Here is an 18,160-nt window from a genome sequence, read left to right as displayed (position 1 = left end):
TGGTGAAAACTAACAAAGACAATATCTAATATCCAGATGCTTACCTTGTGGTCACACAGGTAGCACAAAACTTTTTTTAAAAGACTGAAAGAGAAAATGCACAGAGACTGAGTGATTCTCGGGACAATGCAAAGCTGTCTGGAAAAAAACATGTAACTGAAGTCTCAGAATGAGAAACGGACGCCAGAGAAAAATATTTGAAGAAATAATGAACAAAATTTTTCCAAGTCTGATGAAAGTATTAAGATCACAGATCCAAGAAGCTCAACAAACCCTAAGCAAGGTAATCAGACAAATAAAAAACACAATAAGGCATATCATAATTTCTGAAAATTCATGATAAAGAGAAAAAATTTTAAAGCAGCCAGAGAAGAAGAGAACATATTATATACAAGGAATAAAAATAAAGTTAACAGAAAACTTATCAGAATCTTGCAAGCCAAGACAATGGGATGATACTAGTTCATAATTAGATTAAGGAATTCAATTTTAAAAGCCCTGGACATAGAACTTAGAACTTAATCAAAGAGGTAAGATTTGCATACTGGAAACAATTAGGAAATGATTCCAGGGCAATGCATCAACTTGCATCTTATATGTAGACAAATTATGCTGCTCATTTCCTAAAGTAACCTTTTGTCCAAGACAAAGTCTATAGTTGTAGCAGGTTGAATGGTGATCCCCTCAAAATATATGTCCATGTCCTAACACCCAAAACCTGTGAACTTCTATGGGAAAAAAAAAAAAAGTCTTTGCAGATATAATTCAATTAAGGATGTTAAGATGAGAAGATCATCCTGGATTACCTGGGTGGGGCCCTAAATCTAAGGACAAGTGTCCTTATAAGAGATAGAAGAGAAGACGCGTACCCAGAGGAGAAGTCCATGTAAAGATGGAGGCAGGGATTGGAGTGATGCAGCCACAAGCTAAGGAACTGCAAGAGCCACCAGAAGCTGGACGAGGCAAGGAAGCATTCTCCCTAGAACCTTTGCAAGGATTTGGGCCTTAATGGCACCCTGATTTCAGATTTCTGGTCTCCAGAACGGTGAGAGAATAAATTCCTGTTTGTTTTTTTTTCTTAAACCACCCAATTTGTGGTAATCTTTTACAGCAGCCCCAGAAAACAAATACAATCAGTCATTCACCCTGAATCTCCCCGAATCTGTGACACCATAAGAAATTCAGTAAGTTGGATCAGGTTTGAAGCCAAGAATAAAGGTCGTATTTATGCTTTTGCTGTGTACTTAACATTAATAACTAATGATTAAATGCTTTTATCTTTGTAAGTACACAAAATGAAGTAGGTATAGAACCTATAAAGGGGTAGGCCAGGCGCGGTGGCTCACGCCTGTAATCCCAGCACTTTAGGAGGCCGAGATGGGCTGATCATGAGGTCAGGAGATCAAGACCATCCTGGCTAACATGGTGAAACCCGGTCTCTACTAAAAAAAAAAAAAAATGCAAAAAATTAGCCAGGCATGGTGGCGGGCGCCTGTAGTCCCAGCTACTCGGGAGGCTGAGGCAGGAGAATGGCATGAACCCGGGAAGCAGAGCTTGCAGTGAGCCGAGATCGCGCCACTGCACTCCAGCCTGGGAGACAGAGCGAGACTCCATCTCAAAAAAAAAAAAAAAAAAAAAAGGAACCTATAAAGGGGCAAAGAATTCGCAGCACGAGTCCCAGAGTCTGATGAGCGAGCAGGCCAGGCCTCTCTGCAGGGTGTTCCCTCTACTCGGACTTAGGACATATCAGTTTCCCCTCTTGACCTCCATATTCAGATCTAGGCATAAGAGGAAGTGGGTAAAGTCCCCTCTAGCTTTAACACCCCTGCAATACAGAGAGAACTCGGAAACCAGAACCAGAAGCTGAGGAATGGTGAATGGAGCATTCTCCCTGGCATGATGGAGGGACCTGCAGGTCCAGCTGTTAGGGTGGCGTCTCACCATTTCAACGCCTCTGCAGAACTGGATCCCAGCTTCCAAACCAGACTCGAAACTGATCTTTAGTGTTGGTGGGTTTGTGGTTTTTGTTGTTGTTGTTTGACTCTTACTGACGCAACAGCTTCTGGCTGGAACTCCTTCACGGAGAGTATGGGGGCTTCTTTGGCCAAACCGGCCGGGTGCAGGTTCCATCTGCTTGGCAGCCTCTGTGTGGGCCACAGCGCGTCCAAAGCATCCTGCTCTTCTACAGAGGTTTCTTCAGACATTGCAGTGTGTCTGGCCATGTCATTTGTCACCGGTGTGAAAACAACAACCTAGAGCCTGCAGCTGCTGGCTGAGGGCCTGCGGCAGAATCCTGCTCCTCACAGGCACAGCTACAAGGCGCCCCTGCACTCCAGCCCTGCTCCTTCCAAGAAGACAGGTACAGGGACGGCCAGGATCCTACTTCCTCAGCCACGGCAGTCTGTGTGGGCAGCAGGCCCAAGCTCTTCCCCAGGACCTTCTTCTTGACTTCCCTTCCCCCCATTCCCACCAGGCAGTAGCGCAGCTTCTCTGGCACGACTGGGGACTGGATGCAGGGAGGGGAGGGGTGGCCGAGGGCCTGAGGCAGGTGGGCGGCCTGTGGCCCCCGAAGGACACCTGCTGTGGCTAAGACACCTCCTAGGGCCACCTGGCTCCAGGCCTCAGCCTCTGCTGCCTCCAGGAGCCCCAAAAAATTGTTTCAAGAAGGGATGAGACAATGCTGAAGATGAAGCCCACAGCAGCAGACCATTCACATTAATTTGCAAAGAAAAAAAAAAATCTTGTTCACGCCCTGATTAAAGGGGACTGACAATTAACAGCAAAAACAATAGCCAACACTACAGACATCACAATTAGTTCAGCTTACACAATTCTGACTAAAAAATGAAGTTGAGCGAACTTTCCCCTTAATGGGTGCCAAAACTGTTGCTCCAAGATCAGCTGCAAAGAAGAGCAGAGCTTTCTATGGAAACTTTAAACAAGAGGGATCAAGAATCTGAAGCATTTCTTCAAAGAATTGTAACAGGAGAGGAAACACGGCCTTACCAGTACAATCCTGAAGACAAAGCACAATCAAAGCCATGGCTACCAAGAGGTGGAAGTGGTCCAGTCAGAGCAAAAGAGGACTGGTTAAGAGCAAAGGTGACTGTTTCGGGGAATGCTCTAGGCATTTTGCTTGTTGACCTTGTGGATTCCCAAAGAACAATAACATCTGCTTAGTATATTTTGAGAAAGTCAGCCAAACCTTTAGCAGAAAATTGCCGGAAAGCTTCACCAGAGACTCCTTCTCCACCCAGACAATGCTCCTGCTCATTCTGCTCATCCAACAAGGGCATTTTTGCAAGAGTTTTTTTTTTTTTTTTTTTTTGAGACGGAGTCTCGCTCTGTCGCCCAGGCTGGAGTGCAGTGGCCGGATCTCAGCTCACTGCAAGCTCCGCCTCCCGGGTTCACGCCATTCTCCAGCCTCAGCCTCCCAAGTAGCTGGGACTACAGGCGCCCGCCACCTCGCCCGGCTAGTTTTTTGTATTTCTTAGTAGAGACGGGGTTTCACCGTGTTAGCCAGGATGGTCTCGATCTCCTGACCTCGTGATCCACCCGTCTCGGCCTCCCAAAGTGCTGGGATTACAGGCTTGAGCCACCGCGCCCGGCCTTTTGCAAGAGTTTAAATGGGAATCATCAGGCATCCACCTTACAGTCCTGATGTGACTCCTTCAGACTTATTTTTGTTCCATAATCTTAAAAATCATTAAAGGGCACCCATTTTTCTTCAGTTAATAGTGTTAAAAAAAGACTCAATTGACATGGTTAGATTCCCATGACCCTCAGGGGTATTTAAACTATTGGTTCTATTTCTGTAGAGAACCCTAATACCATATATCAATAGGTATGTGTGTCTGTGTACACACACACACACACACACACACACACACACACACCCCATATATTTATGAGAGAGAGAGAGCAATTTATTACAGGAATTGGCCCATGCGTTTATGGAGGCCAAGGAGTCCCACCACCATGTGTAAGCTGGAGAAGCAGGCAAGCCAGTGGTATAATTCAGTTCAAGTCTGAAGGCCTGACAACCAGGAGAGCTGGTGATGTAAGTCCTGGTTCAAGTCTGAAGGTCCAAGGACCAGGAGCACTGATGTCTAAGGGCAGGAGAAGATGGATGTTCTCATTCAAACAGAGAATGTTTGACCACCTTTCCTTTGGCTTTATGTTCTATTCTGGCACTTCCTCAAAAGAATGGATGATGCCTGCCCACATGGATGAGGGAAGATCTTCGTTTTTCAGCGTACAGACTCAAATGCTAACCTCTTCCTAAAATACAGTCACAGACACACCCAAAAGTAATGTTTTACCAGCTATCTGGGTATCCCTTAGCCCAGTCACTGACACCTAAAATTAACATACATATGCGTGTGTGTGTGTGTGTGCATGTGTGCCTGAATTCTGTCACAGAGTCATTAATAGAACTTAAACATATGTCTACTTGTTTGTAATGACATTATCTCACCAGTTTTAAGTACAATGACCCATTTTAGAGATTTGGACAAAGCCAAGTATCCTTAGCTTTTTCCACCAAAGAAAGGGAAAAAAAAGCACATGGTGCTAACATTCTGAGTATAAAGTATATGCCAGGCACTCTTGGATACTTAAACACCCTCTCACCCCAAGATGTCATCCCTTTTGAGGCTGGGGATGGAATTCCCAGTGTCATGTTTTATCATCTTTGCCTGGTCTGCTGGAGCAGACTCCTCATCAGTATCTCTGCTTCTACTTTTTTTTTCCCAATAGTTCAGTCTGCTCAGAGGCACCAGAGTGTGATTCAAATATATCATGTCACTTTCCTGCCTAAAGTTCTTCACACATTTCCCACAGCAATTAGAATAAAATTCACACTCCCTTCAATGGCTTACAAACCTCTCTCGGCATATGGTCTGGCCTTTGCCTAACTTTCTAATTTCATCTGCAACTATTCTTTTCCCTGCTCACAATGCTTAGCATAGAGGTCTCCACACGACAGCCCACAGGCAAAAGCCAGTCTCCTGCCTGTTTTTGTACAGCCGCTGAACCAAGAATGATCTTTACATTTTTAAATGGCTAGAAAAAAGAAAACAGAAAAGTAATATTTTGTGACACATGAAAATGAGATGCAATTCAAATTCCAGTGTTGATAAATAAAGTTTTGTGGCAACATAGGGCATTGTCCAGGGTTGCTTTTAGGCTAAAGAAGCAGCTCTTATTTTTTGGAGCTCAGCTGTTGCAGCCATGGCTAAATGGCCCACAGAGCTTGAGATATTCGCTAGCTGGCCCACTACAAAAGAAGTTTGCCAAGTTCTGCTTTAGCCACACTGAAGACCTTTCTGTCACTGAAACTCACTCTGTGCATTCCTTCCTCAGGGCTCCCTGTTTCCTAGTCTCTATTCCTGGTATGTTCTTCTCTAGCTTTTCACGTGACTGGTTTGTTCTCATAAAGTCTGGCTTAACTTGGACAAAACTAGCAGAAGGTCATATACTATCAGACTGTATCTCCTTCCATAATGACCAGTTTCCAAACCCTGCATAGAGAGAGATTTGGTTTCAGATTCTCTCATTTTTATCTGGCAGTAGCGAGGGAATGGGAAGCTTTCTTGAGGCCACAGTTGGTTCTGAACTCCATCAACCTAGTGATTTCTCCTGCAATTGGTGTAAATCAAGCTTGTCCAACCTCACAGCCCATGGGCTGCGAGAGGCCCAGGACAGCTTTGAATGTGGCCCAACACAAATTCGTAAACTTTCTCAGAACATCATGAGATTTTGTGTGTGTGTGATTGTTTTTTAGCTCATCAGCTCTCGTTAGTGTGTTTTATGTGTGACCCAAGACAATTCTTCTTCTTCCCAAGGAAGAAGAAGCCAAAAGATTGGACACCCTGATGTAAATGGATGTCCCTCCCCTCTCGCACCCAGGAGACTAAGAAGCTAAAGGAAGAGACTGTTCTGTATCCCAGACTCGGGGGAACAAACGCGATGTTGCTGAAACTCTCCCCATGGTCGTTTCAGCCACATCTCCATCACATTACAGCCAGCAAGGGAGCAAGAACAGGCCAGAATTCTTAACGGAATTGTGGACATGGAACTTCCAACAGAGGATAAGGTGTGCTTTTTATTACAGGGCACTGGTCCACCAAAGAGGGCGTCCATAGACCCTCTGGATAAAAGCTACATTTATCCGTGATGTGGAGAGAGGTCTTCCGAGCTAAAGTCAGTGCACGTTGTCTACAGCCCGTGTAGTGTGGTGTGGTACAGACGACGTGCATGGACCTTAGCTCAGAAGACCTCTCTCCACATCAGCTGCGGGGTGCTCCAAGTCACCCACCCACTCTGAGCCTGTTTCCTCGCCTGTAAAATACCAACCGGCCTAATCCTCTTAGAGACTGTTTAAGGATCTGGTGAGAAAATATTTTTACAATGCTTTTTAAGCTAAGTCTTAAAGAAATACAAAATATTTTACTAGCCCTTTCTCGATGGCATCAACAGAAAATTCTGCTTAACAAGTGCCACCATGGGGCTGAGCACGGTGGCTCACGCCTATAATCCCAGCACTTTGGGAGGCTGCAGCAGGTGGATCACCTGAGGTCAGGAGTTCCAGACCAGCCTGGCCAACATGATGAAACTCCATCTCTACCAAAAATACAAAAATTAGCTGGCTGTGGTGGTGGGCGCCTGTAATCCCAGCTACTCGGGAGGCTGAGGCAAGAGAATCCCTTGAACCCGGGAGGCAGCGGTTGCAGTGAGCCAAGATCGTACCACTGTACTCTAGCCTGGGCGACAGAGCTAGACTCCATTTCAAAAAAAAAAAGAAAAGAAAAGAAAAAAAGAAAATACCACCATGGACAACTTCCATGATTTTGTGAGTATCTCAAGAGTATTTAATTAAGTTGTCACGTCCTTAAATGTATTACTTTTAAATATATATAGGAGAAAAAGATATGTGTGAGGTTTGAAGGGGTGTTGCTTAGAATGCAAATACATTCTGTGAGATGTGGGGTGGGGGCTGACTGTGGAGGCAGAGACGAGAGAGGGAAATTCTGAAAAAGGAAGCTGCCAGGATAACAGATCAAGGCCAAACCAGGAGAGAAACGCGTCCAGACCTCCTGGGTAAGCATAACTCTCACATTGATATGCCAGCTTTAATTTAGAAAGTGTATGTTTCCCAAAGCAATTCAGTGAATGAGGTTCACTGTAGGAATTGTTTCAGGGTTACCGAGTGCAGTGAATACCAAGGGGAGTATTATGACAGAGACCACTGAGGGACTTTTTTTTTTTTTTTTTTTTGAGACAGTCTTGCTCTGTCACCCAGGCTGGAGTGCAGTGGTACGGTCATGGCTCACTGCAGCCTTGACCTCCTAGGCTCAAGCAATTCTCCTGCCTCAGCCTCCCAAGGAGCTGGGACTACAGGTATGTGCCACCATGCTCAGCTAGTTTTTTTATTTATTTTGTTTTTTAGAGACAGGGTCTCTCTCTGTCACCCAGGCTGGAGTGCTATGGTACAATCATGACTTATTGCAGCCTCAAACTCTTGGGCTTAAAAAATTCTCCTGCCTCAGCCTTTGAAGTAGCTGGGACTACAGGGGTGCACCTCCACGCCCAGCTAATTTTTCATTTCTTTTATTTTTTACAGATGGGGTCTCACTTTGTTACCCAGGCTGGTCTCAAACTCCTGGCTTCAAGCAGTCCCCCCACTTCGGCCTCCCACTGGGATTACAGGCGTGAACCACCATGCTAAAGGAATTTTGAATTGGGATTTAGAAGAAAATGCAGTAAGTTCTGAGAGACTGAGGACGATGCTTGGCCCAAGGGCTGGTTTAAATATAAAATGTATCTCTATTAAGACCCGTGTGAGGGCCCGGAGGTGCCCTGGCCCTGGGGTCAGGAGATGTGGGTCCCAGGCAGTGCTCTGACATGCCCTAGCTGAGCAGAGCTGCTCTCTGGGAGCCAGTTTTCTGCTCCGTAAAATTAGGACAATATGCTCTATCTTTCGGGTTGGGGAGGGTGGTGCGAGGGGCAGAAATAATGCGTGGAAAGCAATCTGCACCATACCCTGCAGGAAAGGAAGCTGCTGTTCCTGCTCTCATGTGCCAGGCCAGTTACTGTAGAGATGTGCGCTCCATTAAAACAGCGTCATCCTCCCCAGGCTGCAGAGATGCCAGTGTTACAGCACAGCCGAGATGAGGGGCTGACTGCTCCTGTTGGGAGGACCTGGAGATGATTCATGACAAGAGCACTATGGGAAGAGAGAGAAACATCTGCTTCCTCGAGTGCCAGGGTGGCAGAGGCCACCGGAAGTCTTCACTTGGCTGAAGACTTGCAGTGAGTCTGGGGTTTAATTCAGATAATTGAGAGAAGGCCAGCACCATGGGAATTGTTCAGAATGGGGGTCCAGGGTCAACAGAGAGAACCCTGATTGTATTCAAGAAGAAAGGCGAAACTCTGAGCTAGGATAGCTGAGCTCAGCAGGAGGTCAGAGAGGTAGGAGTAGCATGCAGAAAGTGGGCCATGAGCCAGGAGAGGCCTGCAAGGTGGGATGTGCACACGGCTGATGCTGGACACCTGCAGCCAGGGTGTGACGGGGACACTGGCTGACTACCCAGGGCACATGTCTTATCCCCCGCCCCCACCCACCACGCCGCCCCCACACCTTTCTGTGTGGGTCCTCACCCAGCCTGGCCACGCTCCAGTGGTATCTACAGCTCTGCTCTTTTCCTCACCTGCAAAGAGCAAAACAAAGAGGGTAGCAAGGTTAGGCCAGGTGAGAGGCCACTCACCCTGGCCAGCAAGTATGGGTGAGGCAGGACAGGCCAGGCCCCCGGCAATCCAGAAGTCCCCTTGGAACAGATGGAAGAGGCAATTCCATCTGGCAAGAGCCAACCCTCTTGCCCACTTACCAATCCCATTCTCTCCACGTAGCCCTCCAGAGCAACTCCCTGAGCATCTTCAAAGCCGGAGGCCTGGAAGTGATGAGAGGCCAACATGTGCTCCAGTGAGATACAGCCCCGGGTTCCACTTCATCTCCTTGAGACTCCAGCTCTTGCTTGCTCTCCCCATGTCCACCTTCCCTTCCTGACTGCCAGCGGCAGCCGGCAGATCCTATTTCCACGCGGCAGCTCAATGCGCTCAGCCAATGCATAAAGGAAGCCAGTGGAAGGTTATCAATAAATAATGGCTCAAACAGTGAGAGTGTGAAAGATGAATACTGGATGTTTTCCAGGACTTTGCATAGTCATTCATATGCATATATACTTTGCAAATTTCCAAGAAGAAAATATAGCATGTGGCATGTCTCAAACTTAATTGTTCTATAGAAAGTGTTATGAGCTCAACTGTGTCTCCCTAAAACTCATATATTGAAGCTCTAACCCCCAGTACCTTAGAATGTGACTGTGTTTGAAGATCAGGCCTTTAAAATGGGAATTAAGATAAAACGGGGTCATGAAAGTGGGCCCTAATCCAGTATCACTGGTGTCCTGAATGACCATGTGAACACACACCAAGAAAGCAGCCACCTGCAAGCTGCCGGGCGTGGTGACTCACACCTGTAATCCCAGCACTTTGGGAGGCCAAAGCAGGTGGATCACGAAGTCTGGAGTTCAAGATCAGCCTGAGCAACATGGTGAAACCCCATTTCTACTAAAAATACAAAAATTAGCCAGGCGTGGTGGCAGGTACCTATAATCCCAGGTACTCAGGAGGCGGAGGCAGGAGAATTGCTTGAACCCGAGCAGCAGAGGTTGCAGTGAGCTGAGATTGTGCCACTGCACTCCAGCCTGGGTGACAGAGCAAGACTTGGTCTCAAAGAAAGAGAAAAGAAAAGAAAATAGGCCCCTGCAAGCCAAGGAGAGAGGATTCAGAGAAACCAAGCCTACCAATACCTTGGTCCCGAACATTCTGCCTCCAGAACCGTGAGAAATCAATTTCTGTTGTTAAAGCTCCCAGTCCATGGTATTTTGTTATGGCAGCCCTAGCAAACTCACACAGAAAACCTCTGACTATCTGCACGATCCGTTTAGGATGTGCTGAAATAGTATTATTCATCATTCCAATACTATTTTACTTTTTTATTTTTAATTTTATTTTTTTGAGATAGAGTCTTGCTCTGTCACCCAGGCTGGGGTGCAATGGCACGATCTCGGCTCACTGCAACCTCGGCTCACTGCACTCTCCACCTCCTGGGTTCAAGCAATTCTCCTGCCTCAGCTTCCCAAGGAACTAGGATTACAGGTATGCTCCACCATGGCCAGCTAATTTTTGTGGTTTTTTTAGTTTCACCATGTTGTCCAGGCTGGTCTGGAACTCCTGACCTCCGGTGATCGGCTCGCCTCAGCCTCCCAAAGTGCTAGGATTACAGGCATGAGCCACTGTACCCGGCCCAATACTATTTTATTAAAGCTTTTCTATGTGTTTATTTGTATTTATTGGTTATCTAGTATCACTGATTTCTAAGCACTAACTTTCCCCACCTTTGTGTGAGTTCTTTGCACCTGATTCACATAAATCCTTGAATGGTACCTACTCTACAAATAGACAAACGCTTCCTATGCATTCTCGGCCTGCATTCATAATCCCTCCCTGGCCAGCCATTGCGGTGGCTTTGTACTGTGTCAGTGTGCCTAAGCTGGAACTATGTTTCTCAGAAAATCGGAGCAAAATCTGGAAGGCAGAAGTAAAACAGCAGTAATATTTACAGTCAGAGTCTGTGTAGGGCCCAGCACTATGGTGGCTCACACACAATGCCATGCACCCACTGGCTCAATTTATTGGTACAGGGCAGCAGCCGTGCCTGCAGTTCCTCCATCTCCCACCAGAACTGCTGCTTCAGCTTCACTGAACCTTGGGTTTGTGAGCAATTCCATGGTGAAGTGCCCCAGCTCTTCTGCAGGTCATCTTCAGCATCAGAGCTGGAGTGTTGGAGACCCGAGAGGCTGCTGTGGAAGACATCGGTTTCAGTCCATCCACAGGAGTTCCATCTCCTCCCTGCAGGTGCAGCTCACGCTTACCCTCTCCCACTTCACATCCATTTGCCAGCCCTGCTGACTTCTGGACACGGGGCAGCAGGCTGCAGCTCTCATAACAATGTTTATCCTAATATCGTCAATAAATGCCTCGTTTTGCTCAAGGTGGTTTCGCTTCTCTGATCAAACTTTAATGATACAGAGTTTGGAACCCTTGTAGGTGCTGCTGCAGTAAAAACCTAAACTGTGTGGCACTGGCTTTGGGGCCAGGCAGTGAATAGAAGGCAGACGGGCCCTGAGAAGTCTGTCAGTGAGGGCTTCAATAAACATGACGAAAATATTGTTGAAACCTGGAAGAGGGAAGACAGGTTTGTGTAGTGGTGGGAAGTTTAGCAACACTGAAACCCAGGATAACTTGGAAAATAGAAAATGTTTCAATGAACTACATGACAGAGTGGAGGGAACTGACAGGCACACAGGCCACCTAACTTCTAGCTGCCACAATAAAATAAGAGAGAATGGGCCGATCACACTTGTAATCCCAATGCTTTGGGAGGCTGAGGTGGGCAGATCATGAGGTCAGGAGTTCAAGACCAACCTGGCCAATGTGGAGAAACCCCATTTCTACTAAAAATACAAAAATTAGCAGGGCCTGGTGGCAGACGCCTGTAATCCCAGCTACTTGGGAGGCTGAGGCAGGAGAACTGCTTGAACCCAGGAGTCGGAGCTTGCAGTGAGCCGAGATCGTGCCACTGCACTCCAGCCTGGGTGACAGAGCAAGACTCCATCCTGGAAAAAAAAAAAAAAGAAATTAAAATAAAAAATAAAAATAAATAGGCCAGGCGCGATGTCTCACGCCTGTAATCCCAGCACTTTGGGAGGCCGAGGCGGGTGGATCACCAGGTCAGGAGATTGAGACCATCCTGGCTAACACAGTGAAACCCCGTCTCTACTAAAAATACAAAAAAAATTAGCCGGGCGTGGTGGCGGCACCTGTAGTCCCAGCTACTCAGGAGGCTGAGGCAGGAGAATGGTGTGAACCTGGGAGGCGGAGCTTGCAGCAAGCTGAGATCGCACCACTGCACTCCAGCCTGGGCGACAGAGCGAGACTCCGTCTCAAAAAAATAAATAAATAAAATAAAAAATAAGAGAGAATGGAGATGAGTTAAGGAACCAATGGTGGCAGGACTTGCAAGATTTGAAAAAAGAAAAGAAAAATGTTTTATCATTCCCAGCCTCTCCAAATGGCAAACACCTCAAAAAATTAAGAAATGGCTTGTGGATCTGGTTCCAGTTAAGATGGAGTGAGCCGACACCATGGTAGCTCCCCAGTGGGTTACTTCTAAGAACCCCAGAGTGGACACATAAAGCAACTTAATAGGGACTCTGCAAGGAAATAATAGCAGGTGGCTTGGAGAGGGAGAGCCAAACTCCAAGAAAAATGAATAAGGTGGTGAGTTTCCTCTTCTTCCCCTTCCATGTCTCTTGACATAGATTCAGGGCAGCCAAACCCAGAACTGCTTAAGTGGCAGGGACAGGAAACATTTCAAGAGAAATTCTGTCTTTGCAATCAATGGAATAGGAACAGGGGTCCCTGCATGGCAGAGCGAGTCGGGGAAACCTGGCTTTATTCCATCTCGACCTGTCCTGATGCCATAAAAGAGTAAGACTTAGGGGTCTTTGGGGAGGGGATGAGTATATTTTGCATGTGGGAAGGGTGTGAGCTATTGTTGCCAGAGGACAGGCTGGTGGACTACATGATCCAAAGATGGTGTAGGAGCACCCCTCGGCCCACATGCTGGTTTCATAATGTGATCTTGTCATCTCCCATCCAGAGGTGAAGTCTACATCCCTTCCCCTTGAACCTGCGAGGGTTTTTGTGCCTGCTTTAACCAATAGAGGATAGGAGAAGTGACACTCTGTGACTCTAAGACTAGATTATAAAAGGCAATGCTGTTTCCTACCGGCTTTTTCTCAGGATACTCACTCCTGGAACCCAGTGGCCATGCTGTCAGGAAGCCCAGACCACATGGTGAAGCCCCAGCTGAAGTCCTAGCCCCAGTAATCCCCAGACTGTAGGAGATAATAAGAATGAATGATTTTTGTTCTTTCATGCCACTAAAGTTGCGATTGTTTGTTATAAAGGAATAGGTATATAACTATCCCCAAAGACCCGAACTGTAAACCAGGAAGCCAATATATTACTTTACAAGAAAGATTAGGTCTTTCCAAAGACTACTTACTCCATCCTCGGCAGCCCCTTCCAGGTATCCAGGTCCCTTCGAGGCTACTGGATGAATAAGAAAATAGAGCGCAGAGACCCACAGGCCTGGTGACACCTACTGAAGTTTCTGCCCCAAGCTGTGTCCACCAGTGACTGTCATTTCCCTTCCCCACCCCACCCCCAATGCTCGCTCTCTCATTCCGGCTGGAGAGGGTTTATGTCCAACCATCTCCTGCTATTAATAGGCAACACCTTTCCTAGGTAAAGCAAACACAACAGATTCATGTTCTTCCAGGTTAATATACTTATTACGTTCAGTGTCACAGATGTTACTATAGATGTCCTGATAAAAACACCACATTGATTCATGAGGGGCACCACTCCTCAGTCAGTAGTTTACTGATTATTCATTAGTCTGACTTCACCCGTTACCTTTTTATTCTTCATTGCAGTCTGAGAGGTTAACTTATCTCTAAGTTGTGATTGTCTTAGTGTTATCCCACGGACTGATATACATGGTCACTCCCACCTATCCACCAAAAGCAATGCCTAGTGACTTGTTTGGGTGCCGAACAAAGGGTGCTCATGTACCATATTTTGAGGAACCATGAAGTTTAGCACACGTAGTTGTTCATCTAATATTTTCATTCTGAGGAACATGGGGCTGATTGGCTGCACTGAGCCACACTTTGGCATAACCCCTCGGGTTACTCTCAGTCCCTTGTTATAGGACCAACAGGTTCATGTGCTCACTGTGCAGTAATAGATCCATTCCACAGAGACAGCAGGGTTTGCAGCAGAGAAAGTTTAAGAATCTCAAGGTGCCGAGCAAGGAGATGGGAAGAGACCCTCAAATCTATCTCCCCAAGGAGTTCGTGGCTGGGGCTTTTAAGGGGATCATGAAGGGGAAGGGGCTGGATAACTGGGGTCCTTGATTGGTCAGGGTAGGGGGATGAAATCATCAGGATGTGAAAACTGCATTCTTTGGTGAGCCAGCCTCTTGTGGGGTTCTGTGGACGGGTTGAGTCAGTAGTTTCATCAGTATGCAGGAACTGAAGGAATAGCTCAAAGGGAAAACATAATGTTTCATAATTCTCAAGTTGTTTTCTATAGAGTAGTTAAGGGGAAGTATAATCTTGTAACAGGGTCTACATGATCCTAGGACAACAATAGTTGTTCCTCAAACAACTCTGAGGAAGCAGATTTGAGCTGGCTGACCTCAAGGTCAATGCTGAAGGTGATGCAAGCTGGGTTTATTTTCATGTCTCCCTCTTTCATATTATCTGATTAATTTTATAAAGTTTATAGAGTTGGGCCAGGCACAGTGGCTCACCCTTGTAATTCCAGCACTTTGGGAGGCCGAGGTGGGCGGATCACAAGGTCAAGAAATCAAGACGATCCTGGTTGACATGGTGAAACCCCATCTCTGCTAAAAATACAAAAAATTAGCCGGGTGTGGTGGCGTGCACCTGTAGTTCCAGCTACTCGGGAGGCTGAGGCAGGAGAATCGCTTGAACCCGGGAGGCAGAGGTTGCAGTGAGCCATGATCACGCCACTGCACTCCAGCCTAGGCGATAGAGCGTGACTCCATCTCAAAATAAATAAATAAAATAAAGTAAAAATAAAGTTTATAGGGTCAGTTTCACCCTTTTATTCAATTTTCTGTTCCTTTTTCTCCTTTTTAAATCCCCTCAAGCTTATACCATGGCACTCTCACACAAGTACAAGCTGCGCTGACAAACTGCTTCAGTTCTTTTAGGGAAGCAGCAATGATTAAATCCTTACTTTTGGTGCAGAACTTACTGTCAGTTCTCAGATATGTGACCTCTTGGAGCCTCAGTCTCCTCATCTGCAAAATGGCGACAGTCACTATTGTCACCTGTTTTCTTCCCAAAATTACCATGAGATTCAAATAAGATCATGTGGGTGAGAACACTGTGAAAGGCTTGGCAAGCCACACAAATGCCAGGAAAACATGCAGATAATTTCCTACAAAAATAATTAGGCATTCACTTTCATTCATTCGAATGCGGCCTTTGTTCCTTTCTTGCATCTAATTAAATCAAGAGAAATGTCAGGTGTAGAATTCTTAGGGATCAGGGTTTTGTTTTTGCTGGGCAAGAAAAATATGCCCTCAAGTGTCTTGGGCATATAGTTAATTTGGTTTTCCTGTGCTCTACAATTAAAGCCTTATCTGGAATTGTTTTGGCTTTGTATCCTTTCAGCCATTTTAATGCTAATGAAGAAAAGTTCAGCAAGGATGAAATTCTAAATATCTAGTACTTTATTTCATAAGCATCTTCATTAATAGTTATGGCTCATCACATGACCGGCCTTCTCAAAAGCAAGAGGATGTGGATGTCATGCAAGTCCCTGGAGAAGGAAATTTGGAAACCCAAATAAGTAAATTTAATTAGCGATCTCACATGAGATGATTGTGAGATGCAGGCAAATTTCCCCTGCCTTGCAGCAGAAGGGCTTTGTCCTGGTGTGTAACATTTCAAAGGCCCGAGCTCATGAGAGCCGCTTTTCTCCACAGCAAGGATGCTTCTGCAGCTGCTATAAGGTGTAGGGATTTCATTTTAAATACAGAATGTGCTCCAGCTTCCGTAAGAACCTGCAGCTGTTTGGCCACTCGGTGCAAGAGGATGAATGTTGTGCATTGTCCCTGGAGCTGCTTTAGACCAAAAGCAAAATATTTTCTGCTTCCAAGAATTGGTGAAGGCCACCTATCAGAGGAATTTAAAATATTTCTCCAATTAAGCTCCATACCTACAGAGTCCACTTTGAATATGAGAAGAAAGGGGCAGCAAGTTAGCAGAGTTGCTCTTTGAAAAGCTGTTCTTGAGAAGACAAAGCTCTCTTCAGAGCAGCCTTCGGTCCTCTTTCTGAACAAGAAAACACCTGCTTTCAGGAGGACTGCAAAGCCCTCATTCCCTCTAGGCAAAAGGAGAGAGAATTGTTTGGATTTTTCAGGGCTGTTATCTAATGCTGAACATCCAGAAGAAGTGAATGCCTAACTCACAAGCAGTGTAAGTGGTCAGTAGGCAATAAATGTTATTGAAGGAATGAGTCAATGAATACCACAAAATGCATAACACTTTAGCTTTAAAGGAGATTTTCTTTACAAAACTCCATCAGCCTGAGTTCAAGCTGTTCTTTACAATTCTAAAACTACATGGCTGCAAAGTTGTAGCACAAGTCACACCTGTAGACGGATGGAGGGAGAAGGGGTAGGCTCACCTGGAAGTCTACCTGGCAGGTTAGCTGCACCAAACCTGGCACTTACTGGGATGAGAGATCTTGGAGGGCTTTCCTTAGATCCCGTGACCTCTTCTATTCATGCACTTCAGGAACAGTTATTGGCCAAACACTGGTTTATTGCCCAGCTATCACTTTTTCTTCTTTTCAAATTATTTGGAATTGACCACAGCAAGTTAGCCACATCCCAAATACTTGCAGCAATTATCTGTAACACCAAATGTCAAATCGTGGTATTTAGTTGTGTTCCAGAGGAATATTTGAGTCGGGATTCTAGATTCTTGGGAAACCTATAGAAAAAGTAGTCATGGCATGATTGTCATTGTCTTCTGTTATGTATTCAACCTCTTCTGTCTTGCTTTTGTTTCTGTCAGAGATGGACTAGAAGCAAAGTGTCAAGATCTTGCTTTATGCCAGTTGGCTGTCATATATAGTCATTTAATTTTTCCCTTCCCAGATGAGACTCAGGTAGCAAGGTGGCAACTTTCAGCAAAATACTTTCCACAGAACCAAGAGGTCCTTGACAGGGGTGACCTTTGGGGTCTAGGACACAAGGTTACACAAGAGGATTTGGTGCATAGAGGTGCTGCATCTGACTCCCTTCCTCCCCTCGTTCCAAACCTGAGGTTCTGTGGTTTGTCATAGTGGAATTTCTACAGGTAACACGCTGTATGCCTGACAAAGCCAACTGTCACGTAGGTGTTCGATAGCGTGTCTTTCTGGTGTGTGGAGCAGCTTAGAGACAAGGTGGGATTGAAGCCTGCAGTTTCCCAGAGTTGGACGCCAGGACCCCAACAGTAAATGTCTTAACTCAGAGCTGTAACTTGGAGGCATCTGTAGGGAATCCGCATCTCGCTGCATTTGCCCAAGAGCTGAAGGGACTTTTACAATAAAGCCCTTCAAACAGGAAGGGAGTGATCATTTAAAACCCTTGTAAGGTACACTAAGAAGATAAAGGAAGCAGGAATAGCCATGGAGAAGGGGAAGAGAACATTCCTCCATCCACTCTCCTCCTTTGAACCTAACCAGATAGCCTCACCCAGATCACAGACCACAGAGTCCTTCAGGCAGCTGTGACATCCAGGAGTCTCTCTGCACAACTCCTGCCTAAAGATGTCCTTGATATACTGAATGGTTGCTCCAATCTGACACTTCTTCCCTTCCCTTCCCTTCATCTCTGACATCTCTGAGCTTCTTTCCAGTGACATCACTCACCTTAGGGTGGTACAGATGAAACCCAACCACACTGCTTATGCCTCTTTTTTTAGCTTCTTTTTATTATGAACCCTTTCCTCCTAACACATTTAAGGGGGCGGTGCAGAAGTGTACATGTGAACTTTTGCTTGTTTGAATTGAGAAAATGACAAAGCATCAGGAATGTCCTAGTTTTGAATATGCAATATCAGCACATCCTTCTGTGCAACTCTCCCAAAAAAGGGTGTGATTTTGTGCATGCATGCCTCCGCCGTCTTGGTAGCTCCTTCCCAGGTCCCCCTGTGAGCTCAGCCTAATGACTAGTCCTCAAAGATTGTCCCTGAGTGTAACTGATATATTAAGGTACATTTTCTAAATGTGGAATTTTCTAGTCAGGACTTCCCAAGTCATTCCTGTACCACCCCACTAGAAGGAGTGCGGACAGATTCGCTTGCTGAAATGGCGAAGTGAGTGCCCGCAGCTGGCCAGGCTGAGCTGTTTCTGAAGCTCAGAGCAGCTATGACTCATC

At 46.0% G+C, this 18,160-nt stretch overlaps 1 long non-coding RNA gene across 6 annotated transcripts in view; it reads right to left on the bottom strand.

The window, feature by feature from the left end:
* Positions 1-18,160, bottom strand: part of LOC103884830 — a 47,003-nt gene that overhangs the window by 12,946 nt on the left and 15,897 nt on the right. For 2 of the 6 annotated variants that reach the window (XR_004182599.1, XR_647624.4), the window contains exons 4-6: positions 8,889-8,951; positions 8,662-8,711; positions 8,044-8,227 (exon numbers count right to left, since the gene is read on the bottom strand). This is a non-coding gene — a long non-coding RNA (uncharacterized LOC103884830). Of the gene's footprint in view, positions 1-7,602; positions 8,228-8,641; positions 8,712-8,888; positions 8,952-14,729; positions 16,646-18,160 lie in introns of those variants that run through there. The other 4 variants (XR_002522322.2, XR_002522323.2, XR_002522326.2 and 1 more) reach the window with 4 other exon arrangements.

This window comes from Papio anubis, chromosome 3 (assembly GCF_008728515.1).
Source record: "Papio anubis isolate 15944 chromosome 3, Panubis1.0, whole genome shotgun sequence".
Taxonomy (NCBI): Eukaryota; Metazoa; Chordata; class Mammalia; order Primates; family Cercopithecidae; genus Papio; species Papio anubis.
Note: the sequence above shows the minus strand (reverse complement) of the source record. Positions and strands in the feature narration are given on the sequence as shown.